At 40.2% G+C, this 11,313-nt stretch overlaps 1 non-coding gene across 1 annotated transcript; it reads left to right on the top strand.

Annotated features, from left to right (window-relative positions):
• The first annotated feature begins 2,908 nt into the window (after window positions 1–2,908).
• LOC128578829 (small nucleolar RNA SNORA42/SNORA80 family) lies at window positions 2,909–3,047 on the top strand. Its single transcript, XR_008377933.1, has one exon. It is a non-coding gene; the product is annotated as a small nucleolar RNA SNORA42/SNORA80 family (small nucleolar RNA).
• The last annotated feature ends 8,266 nt before the right edge of the window (window positions 3,048–11,313 follow it).

Raw genomic sequence — 11,313 nt, 5'->3', positions numbered from 1 at the left:
ATAAATAACCAAGATCAGAGCACAATTAAATGAAATCAAGAAGAAAAGAACTAGGTGGATTTCTTCCTGGCTGGAGATCTCACCCCACATGCACCCAGGTAGAATAAAGCCATTTTAATTGCACAAACCAGGACTCAGTTTTCCTTTTATCTCACACCTTGGAAGTCTTTTATATTTGGATCCATAACTTTTCATTTGGTACCAAACCTGGCATGGGGAGAAGCCCCTTTGGGAGGGCTGAATATTCAACATAGTGCTGGAAGTTCTAGACAATACAATCAGGCAAGAGAAGGTAATAAAGGGAATCTAAATTGGGGCAGAGGAAGTTAAACTCTCTCTTTGCTGATGCTGTGATTTTTTTCTTTTGAGACATAGTCTCACTTTGTCACCCTCAGTAGAGTGCCAGTGCCATGGTGTCACACCTCACAGCAACCTCCAGCTCTTGGGCTTAAGCAATTCTCTTGCCTCAGCCTCCTGAGCAGCTGGGACTACAGGCATCTGCCACAACACCTGGCTATTTTTTGTTGCAGTTTTGCCAGGACTGGGTTTGAACCCACCACCTTTGGTATATGGAGCTGGTGCCCTAGTCACTGAACCACAGGCACTGCCCTGCTGATGATGTGAACTTATACTTAAATAACCCACTCCTGGAAGTGATCAAAAATACAGTTGGCTTGGCACCCGTAGCTCAGTGAGTAGGGCACTGGCCACATATGCAAAGCTGGCAGATTTGAGCCCAGCCCAGGCCTGCTAAACAACAATGCCAACTGCAACCAAAAAATAGCTGGGCATTGTGGCAGGGGCCTATTGTCCCAGATACTCTGGAGGTCAATGCAAGAGAATTGCTTAACCCCAAGAGTCTGAGGTTGCTGTGAGCTGTGATGCCATGACACTCTACCTAGGGTGACATAGTGAGACTCTGTCTCAACGAAAAAAAAATATACAGTAACATCTCAGGATATAAAATCAATGTCCACAAATCAATAGCCTTTGTATATGCCAATAACAGCCAAGAGGAGAAGCTAATCAAGGACACAATTTCCTTGTCAGTAGCTTCAAAGAAAATGAAATACCTAGGAATATACCTAATAAAATAGGTGAAGGACCGCTATAAAGAAAACTACATAACCCTAAGAAAATAAATAGCAGAAGATATTAAAAAATAGAAGAAAATATCATGCTCATGATTGGGAAAAATCAACATTGTTTAAATATCTATACTTCCCAAAGCAATCTACAAGTTCAATGCAATCCCCATTAAAATACCAACATCGTGGGGGAGGAGGCAAGATGTCCAACTGGAGCCAGCTTTCTACATGTCTCCCATCCAGGAGAGTTAAAGGACAGAAGTTTAGCAAGTAAGCTGAAGGTTTGGAGCTGAGCCAAGAGAGAAGGTTGAAGAGTGCACATCACTCCTGCTGAGGCAAGCTGCAACCTCAAGGAAACAAACAATAGGTACAAAATCCATTGCCAAGAGGATGGGGAGTCCACTCCCCCATGAGAACTGCTCACAGTATACTTTCTACAAACAATCGAGCAGAGTTCAGATCTCCTCCTATTTTATACCATGAGAGAGACCCTCTAAAACCAGAACTCCTTCCCCAGGGAGGACGCTGGATCCTGTATCCAGCTAAACTGAGTTTTATTTATGATGGAGAAATTGAATACTTTAATGATATTCACATGCTGAAGAAATTTGCAGTAACTAAACCAACTCTCCAAGATATTCTCAGACCCATCCTCCACAATGATAACCACAATGCTTTACCACCCAAGTAAACTCAACCAGAAAATTTTTTTTTTTTGGTTTTTTTTTTGGCCGGGGCTGGGTTTGAACCCACCACCTCCGGCATATGGGACCAGCGCCCTACCCCTTGAGCCACAGGCGCCACCCTCAACCAGAAAATTTTGATAAAAACTGAACTTCCACAGTGGCAAAAGGATTAAAAAGTCCACTGAAATTTTGAAAAATTCTACACCAATAATAATACCAGGCTTAAACTATTCTCAATTAACGTGAATGGCTTAAATTGCTCTATAAATAGGCACTGGTTGGTTGACTAGATACAAAAACTCAGGCCATAAATCTGCTGTATACAGGAATCTCATCTTACCTTAAAAGATAAATACAGACTCAGGATGAAGGGATGGTCATGTATTATTCAAGCAAATGAAAATCAGAAAAAAGCAGGTGTTACAAATTTATTCATAGATACAATAGGCTTTAAACCAACATAATTAAGGAAATATAAGGATGGTCACTTCATATTTGTTAAGGGTAACACTCAAAATGATGAGACTTCAATTGTTAACACTTTTTTTTTCAATTGTTAACATTTATGCACCAAAAGATAATGCATCTCAATTTATAAGAGAGATTCTAACAGCCATGAGCAACTTGATTTCCTCCAGCACCATAATAGTCAGAGAATATAACACCCTTTTGGCAATGTTGGACAGATCCTCCAATAAGAAACTTGGCAAAGAAATTTTAGACTTAAACTTAACCATCTAACAATTGGATTGAACAGACTTCTACAGAACATTTCATCCTAACCAAACTGAATACACATTCTTCTCATCAGCCCATGGAACATCCTCCAAAATTTATCACATCTAGTTCAGAAAAAGAACCTCAGCAAATTTAAAGGAATAGAAATTATTCCTTGCATCTTCTTGGACCATGATGGAATAAAAGTTGAACTCAGTAACAACAGGAATCTGCATACTCATACAAAAACATGGAAGCTAAATAACCTTATGTTGAATAATAGCTGGGTCATAGACAAGATTAAGCAGGAAATTACCAAATTTTTGGAACAAAATGATAAAGACATGAATTATCAGAACCTTTGGGATACCGCGAAGGCAGTCCTAAGAGGGAAATTTATAGCATTGCAAGCCTTTCTCAAGAGAACAGAAAGAGAGGAAGTTGCCCGTTCCCCTGGGCCTCTCATAGTGCCCCATGCCAGAGCAAACTGTGGCCCTGAACCATTGCCTGGCCTCTGTGTCCATAGGCTGCTGGCACTGAAGTGGGTTGCACAGAGGAAGAAAAAAGAAAAAAAAAAAGAAAAAGAAAGAAAAACAAAAGGAAAAAAAAGAAGAAAAAAAAAAAAGAAAGAGAGGAAGTTAACAACTTAATGGGACATCTCAAGCAACTGGAAAAGGAAGAACATTCCAATTCCAAACCCAGCAGAAGAAAATAAATATCCAAAATTAGAGCAGAATTAAATTAAATGAAATTGAAAACAAAAGGATTGTACAAGAGATCAATAAATTAAAAAGTTATTTTTGAAAAAGTCAAAAAATAGATAAGCCTTTGGTGAACCTAATCAGGAATAAAAGAGTCAAATCTCTAATTTCATCAATCAGAAATGGTAAAGATTAAATAACATCAGACTCCTCAGAAATTCAAAAAATCCCTAATGAATATTACAAGAAACTCTATTCTCAGAAATACAAAAATCTGAAGGAAATAGATCAATACTTGGAAACACTCCACCTTCCAAGACTTAGCCAGAATGATGTGGAAATGTTGAACAGGCCTATATCAAGTTCTGAAATAGCATCAACTATACAAAATCTCCCTAAAAAGAAAAGCCTGAGACCAGACGGCTTCACATCAGAATTCTATTGAACCTTTAAAGAGGAACTAGTACCTATATTACTTAACCTTTTCCAAAATATGGAAAAAGAAGGGACTGCTGCTCCCTGCAATAAATGCTCCAGCCTATTTCTCATGCCTTTCAAAAATATCAAAAAGAGGGAGGAGGGGAGATGGAGGGAAGATGGCCCACTGGAGCCAGCTTTCCACACAGGCTCCTGTCCAGAAAGAGAGTTAAAGGACAGAAGTTTATCAAGTAAGCTGATGGTTTGGAGCTGAGCCAAGACAGAATGTTGAAGAATACACATCAACCCTGCTGAGGCAAGCTACAAGCCCAAGGATACAAATAAAAGGTACAAAATCCATTGCCACGTGGACAGGAGGCCCCTCCCCCATGAGAATGACTCGAGGTATACTCCATACTAAGAAACGAGCAGAGTTCAAACATCCTCTCATTTTCTCCCAAGGAAGAGACCCTCTGAAAAACAGACCCTCTTCCCCTACTAGGGTGCCATGGCACTCTCCTGCCAGGCATGAAATTATACAGAACTGTATATATTCTCTACCTACAATTCTAAACTCCCAGCACTACCTTCCACTCTCCCCCACAGTCTGGAAGCCTGTCCTCCATGAAGTCCAGATTCTTGGCATTTCCTTGAGAGGTGTGGACAGGGCAAAAGCTATAGCTGGTCTGTGCTGATACTGCAGCACGGGAGTAAGGAGAAGATGGTCAACTGAGAGGGAATCATACAGGAGTGTTGGTGCCCTGAGGCACAGAGCAGCAGATGCAGTGGCAGAAACAATAGGGCTCACACACCTGGGGATATTCTGGAGGGACACTCCCTGTCTCTCTGGGCAACCAGAGGAAGCTGGGCATCTTTTCTGGTGGCAGCCACTGGTGGAACAGATCTGGGATGGAAACGCAGGCCCCGTGAGTAAAGGGTATGTCTGAGGTGGTATTGGCCGGGGTGGGGCATGGCGGGGACTAGAATATGTGCACGCAGAGATGGCAGACTCCCGGGGCAGGGCTGACCCAGAGGACTGCTTTACTGATCCTAAGATGCACCCGGCCCTCACGGGATCATACGTGAGACAAAGGTGGGCAGGCAGAGGCTGGAACTGACAGCTGAGTTTGAGGTCTAACTGCACCCGCCCTAACACAGACTGCAGCTGAGACCGGGCAGTGGCACAGACCGGGGCTAAGTCGCTGTTTCTGTGAACTCAAACAGCATCTGGTCTGCAGGGTAATATAGCTGGGACAGAAACAAATTCTGCGAAGTTGTTCTGTTCTGTCAGCAACATCAAACAGGAATGGAACCAGAACTGAGTGAACCACCCCAGCCTCCATTAAGCACCCGAGGTTGTCAGCCCTCACCTCCCCCTGCCAGATAGTGGCAGAGAGTAGTGGACTGGCTGAAGAGACATAGATCTCCCTGTGATCAGGCAGGCACAAACCCCTGGAACATCTGCTCGTTGGAGGGAACTGGGTCACAGCCCTGCGGGGTTACCAGTACTGAGTGTGACAGAGGTGCAAGGTGGGGAAGGAGTCATCAACCTACCCAGACTAATTTATTTGCTGGGTGGGTCCTTCTGACCTCACAGAGCACCAGAGTGAGTCATACTTGACCTACCAGCAGACCCCTGCTATCTAGTTGCTAGACACCTTTTGGACTCTCCCACCTGAGACTGTTGCAGATTGGGACAATTGATTTGGATCTCTTGAACTGGGCCAATCATCCGAGGACTATCCAAAGTGGTATCCTGGGTGTGTGGTTGTGAGAAGGTTTGATTTTCCTTTTCCAATTCTTGCCTGTGGAGGTCAGGGTGACTTAATTGCTGGTATTTCTGCACAGCTGAGTCTTCAACCCTGAGTAACTGATTCACTAGGGGAGGACAGAGACCAGCTGAAATCAAGACAGAGCCATATAGCCCCACCACACCAAGTAGGTCCCCAGTTTCTCAGGCCGTAGCACTGTATGGGTCCTTAGCAAAGCTCTAGGGTAAAAAGTACAGACACCAGTCCCAGCTTTTAGGAAAAGGGCTGGTTAATCACTCCTCCTGGAGACTCCAACCCAACATCTCCTTATCTGCTCATCTCGCCAAACGGTGTAAAATAGTCATGGGGCGGAATCAGCAGGAAAAACTCCCATAACATGACTAACCAGAGTAGATCAATCCCTCCCTCTCCAAGGAATGATATGGCAGACACACCAGAAGAGCCCATTCATAAACAGATGGCCGAGATGTCAGAAATCAAATTCAGAATTTGGATCACAAATAAGATTAATAGAATGGAGGTAAAGTTGGAATTAGAAATGCAAGGAGCATTTCAAAAGTTGTCTCAAGTATTTAATGAATTCAAAGACAAAATCACCAAAGATTTTGACACATTGAGACAAGAATTTGAAACCCTCAAAGATCTGAGAAATACAGTAGAATACCTCAGTAACAGAATGGACCAAGCAGAAGACAGGATTTCTGACACTGAAGACAAAGCAATGGTAGGCTCCCAAACTCTCAAAGAGGAAGAGAAACGGAGAGCAAAAATGGATCATTCTCTCAGAGAGCTCTGGGATACTTCAAAGAAAACTAATATTCACCTCATAGGAATTCCTGAAGGTGACAAGGTGGCTTCGAAAGGCACAGAGGCTCTTCTTCATGGGATTATGAAAGAGAACTTTCCAGATATGCCAAGAGATTCTGAAATTCAGATAGCAGACAGTTTCAGAACCCTAGCAGGACTCAACCTGAATAAGACATCCCCCACGCACATCATAATTAACTTCATTAAATTAATATGAAGGAGAAAATTCTGAAAGCAGCCAGACGTACGAAAAGTATAACCTACAAGGGGAAGGATATTAGAATGACTGCAGATCTCTCTGCTGAAACATTTCAAGGTAGAAGAGAGTGGTCATAGACTTTCAATCTCCTAAAACAAAATAACTTTCTTTTTTTTCTTTCTTCACAACTGGTTTTATTGCTAATGAAATATCAACTAATCAGATACTATCAACCATCTGATCCCCTGGCTAGACCTTTCACCATTTCCCCATCTGGCAGGTGTTGAATTAGAAATAGAAAGTAAATATCCATGTATACACACAAAAAAAAAAACTAGGCTCTAATGCTGCTTTTTGTATTTTGTTCTTTGTTCTTCTTTTGATCTTATTAATCTGTATTTTTTCTCCCTTTTTCCTGTTGGTGGCATTCTCTTTGCAATAGTTCAGCATCTGTCAACTTTTCCATAGAAACACCTATTTTCTTTTTTTTTATTGCTGGGGATTCATTGAGGGTACAATAAGCCAGGTTACACTGATTGCAATTGTTAGGTAAAGTCCCTCTTGCAATCATGTCTTGCCCCCAGAAAGTGTGGCACACACCAAGGCCCCACCCCACTCCCTCCGTCCCTCTTTCTGCTCTCCCTCCCACCCCATGACCTTAATTGTCATTAATTGTCCTCATATCAAAATTGGGTACATAGGATTCATGCTTCTCCATTCTTGTGATGCTTTACTAAGAAAAATGTCTTCCACTTCCAACCAGGTTAATACGAAAGATGTAAAGTCTCCATTTTTTTTAAATAGCTGAATAGTATTCCATGGTATTCCATGGTATACATATACCACAGTATTCCATGGTATACATATACCACAGCTTCTTAATCCATTCCTAGGTTGGTGGGCATTTAGGCTGTTTCCACATTTTGGTGATTGTAAATTGAGCTGCAATAAACAGTCTAATACAAGTGTCCTTATGATAAAAGGATTTTTTTCCTTCTGGGTAGATGCCCAGTAATGGGATTGCAGGATCAAATGGGAGGTCTAGCTTGAGTGCTTTGAGGTTTCTCCATACTTCCTTCCAGAAAGGTTGTACTAGTTTGAAGTCCCACCAGCAGTGTAAAAGTGTTCCCTTCTCTCCACATCCACGCCAGCATCTGCAGTTTTGAGATTTTGTGATGTGGGCCATTTTCACTGGGGTTAGATGGTATCTTAGGGTTGTTTTGATTTCCATTTCTCTAATATATAGATATGATGAACATTTTTTCATGTTTGTGAGCCATTCGTCTGTCTTCTTTAGAGAAGGTTCTATTCATGTCTCTTGCCCATTGATATATGGGATTGTTGGCTTTTTTCATGTGGATTAATTTGAGTTCTCTATAGGTCCTAGTTATCAAGCTTTTGTCTGATTAAAAATATGCAAATATCCTTTCCCATTGTGTAGGATGTCTATTTGCTTTGGTTGTTGTCTCCTTAGCTGTACAGAAGCTTTTCAGTTTAATGAAGTCCCATTTGTTTATTTTTGTTGTTGTTGCAATTACCATGGCAGTCTTCTTCATGAAGTCTTTCCCCAGGCCAATATTTTCCAGTGTTTTTCCTATGCTTTCTTTGAGGATTTTTATTGTTTCATGCCTTAAATTTAAGTCCTTTATCCATCTTGAATCAATTTTTGTGAGTGGGGAAAGTTTACAAAATAACTTTCAACCCAGGATCCTGTATCCAGCTAAACTGAGTTTAATTTATAATGGAGAAATTAAATACTTTAATGACATTTACATGTTGAAGAAATTTGCCATAGCTAAACCACCGCTCTAGGATATGCTCAGACCTATCCTCCATAATGACCAGCACAATCCTCCACCACAAAAGCAAACTCACTCAGAAACTTTTGATCAAATTACAACTTCCGCAGTGGTGAAAGGATTAAAATTGTCTACTGGATGTTCAAAAAACTTGATACTCAAAATTCTACCAGGCTTATCAATATTCTCCATTAACGTGAAGGAATTAAATTTTCCTCTAAATAGGCACAGGCTGGCTACTGGATACAAAAACTCAGGCCAAATATCTGCTGCATTCAATAATCTCATCTTACCTTAAATGATAAATATAGACTCAGGGTGAAGGGATGGTCATCTATATTCCAGGCAAATGGAAAGCAGAAAAAATCAGGTGCTGCAATTTTATTTGCACATACAATAGACTTGAAACCAACAAAAGTACAGAAGGATAAGGACTGTCACTTCATATTTGTTAAGGGTAATACTCAATATGATGAGATTTCAATTATTTATATTCATGCACCAAACCAGAATGCACCTTAGTTTATAAGAGAGACTCTAACAGACATGAGCAACTTGATTTTCTCCAGCCCCATAATAGTTGGAGATTTCAACACTCCTTTGGCAGTGTTGGATAGATCCTCCAATAAGAAGCTAAGCAAAGAAATTTTAGATTTAAACTTAACCATCCAACATTCGAATTTAACAGACATCTACAGAACATTTCATCCTAACAAAGCTCAATACAAATTCTTCTCATCATCCCACAAAACATACTTCAAAATCGATGACAACTTAGGTTACAAGTATAACCTCACCAAATTTCAAGGAATAGAAATTATTCTTTGCATCTTCTCAGACCACTATGAGATAAAGTTTGAACTCAGTAACAACGGGAACCCAATCCAATCCACATACAAAAAACACGGAAGTTAATAACCTTATGTTAAATTATAGTTGAGTCATAGATGAGATTAAGAAGGAAATTACCAAATTTTTAGAACAAAACAATAATGAAGACATGAATTATCAGAACCTCTGGCATACTGCAAAGGCAGTCCTAAGAGGGAAATTTATAGCACTGCAAGCCTTCCTCAAGAGAATGGAAAGAGAGGAACTTAACAACTTAATGGGACATCTCAAGCAACTGGCAAAGGAGAAACATTCCAATCTCAAACCCAGCAGATGAAAAGCAGTATCTAAAACTAAAGCAGAAGTAAATGAAATTGAAAACAAAATGATTATATAACAGATCAATAAATCAAAAGGTTGTGTTCTTTTTATTAATTTTTTATTTTTGAATAATAGCTGTGTACATTAGTGCAATAAAGGGGTACAATGTGCGGGTTTCATATACAACCAGAAATATTCTCATCAAACTGTTCAACATAGCCTTCATGGCATTTTCTTAGTTACTGCATGTAGGCATTTGTATTCTGCATTTAGTAAGTTTCGCCTGTACCCATTCTAAGATGCACCGTAGATGTGGCCGAACCTATTACCCTCCCTCCACCAAAACCTCCCACCTCCCTTTCCCTTCCTTGGCCCTTTCCACATAGTCTTGTGCTATAGTTGTGTTATAGCCTTCATGCGAAAGCTATAATTTAGCCTCATAGCAGAGCTGAGTACATAGGATAATTTTTCTTCCATTCCTGAGATACTTTGCTAAGAAGAATATGTTCCAGTTCCATCCATGTAAACATGAAAGAGGTAAAGTCTACATCTTTCTTTAAGGCTGCATAATATTCCATGGTATACATGTAGCACAATTTGCTATTCCATTCGTGGGTCGATGGGCACTTGGGCTTCTTCCATGACTTAGCGATTATGAATTGGGCTGCAATAAACATTCTGGTACAGATGTCTTTGTTATATTGTGATTTTTGGTCTTTAGGGTATAAACCTAGTAAAGGAATTATAGGATCGAATGGCAGGTCTATTTTTAGGTCTCCAAGAATTCTCCAAACATCCTTCCAGAAGGAACGTATTAGTGTGCATCCCACCAGCAGAGTAGAAGTGTGCCCTTTTCTCCACATCCATGCCAACATCTCTGGTTTTGGGATTTTGTTATGTGGGCTACTCTTACTGGGGTTAGGTGGTATCTCAAAGTAGTTTTGATTTGCATTTCTATGATGGTTAAGGATGATGAGCTTTTTCTCATGTGTTTGTAGATCATGTGTCTGTCTTCTTTAGAGAAGTTTCTCTTCAAGTCCTTTTCCCACCCTGAGATGGGATCACGTGTTCTTTTCTTGCTAATACGTTTGAGTTCTCTGTGGATTCTGGTTATTAGACCTTTATCGGAGGTATAACCGATATACCGATATATATCGGAGGTATAACCTGGAAATATTTTCTCCCATTCTGAGGGCTGTCTGCTTGCTTTACTTACTATGTTCTTGGATGTGCAGAAGCTTTTTAGTTTGATCAGGTTCCAGTAGTGTATTTTTGATACTGCTTCAATTGCCTGGGGAGTCCTCCTCATAAAATATTCACCCAGGCCGATTCCTTCAAGAGATTTCCCTGCACTTTCTTCAAGTATATTTATAGTTTCATGTCTTAAGTTTAAATCTTTTATCCAATGAGAGTCTATCTTAGTTAGTGGTGAAAGGTGTGGGTCCAATTTCAATCTTCTACAGTTTGCCAGCCAGTTTACCCAGCACCAATTGTTAAATATAAAATCTTTTCCCCACTGAATGTTTTTAATTGGCTTGTCAAAGATCAAATAACAGTAAGTAGCTGGATTCATCTCTTGATTCTCTATTCTGTTCCAGACATCTACTTCTCTGCTTTTGTGCCAGTACCATGCTGTTTTGATCACTATCAATTTATAGTACAGTCTGAGGTCTGGTAGCGTGATTCCTCCTGCTTTGTTTTTATTGCTGAGTAATGTTTTGGCTATTCGAGGTTTTTTCTGATTCCATATAAAACGAAGTATTATTTTTTCAAGATCTTTAAAATATGACAATGGAGCTTTAATAGGAATTGCATTAAAATTGTATATTGCTTCGGGTGGTATGGACATTTTAACAATGTTGATTCTTCCCAGCCATGAGCATGGTATGTTTTTCCATCTGTTAACATCTTCAGTTATTTCTTTTCTTAAGGTTTCATAGTTCTCTTTGTAGAGATCTTTCACATCCTTTGTTAG

Source organism: Nycticebus coucang, chromosome X (assembly GCF_027406575.1).
Source record: "Nycticebus coucang isolate mNycCou1 chromosome X, mNycCou1.pri, whole genome shotgun sequence".
Lineage (NCBI taxonomy): Eukaryota > Metazoa > Chordata > Mammalia > Primates > Lorisidae > Nycticebus > Nycticebus coucang.
Note: the sequence above shows the minus strand (reverse complement) of the source record. Positions and strands in the feature narration are given on the sequence as shown.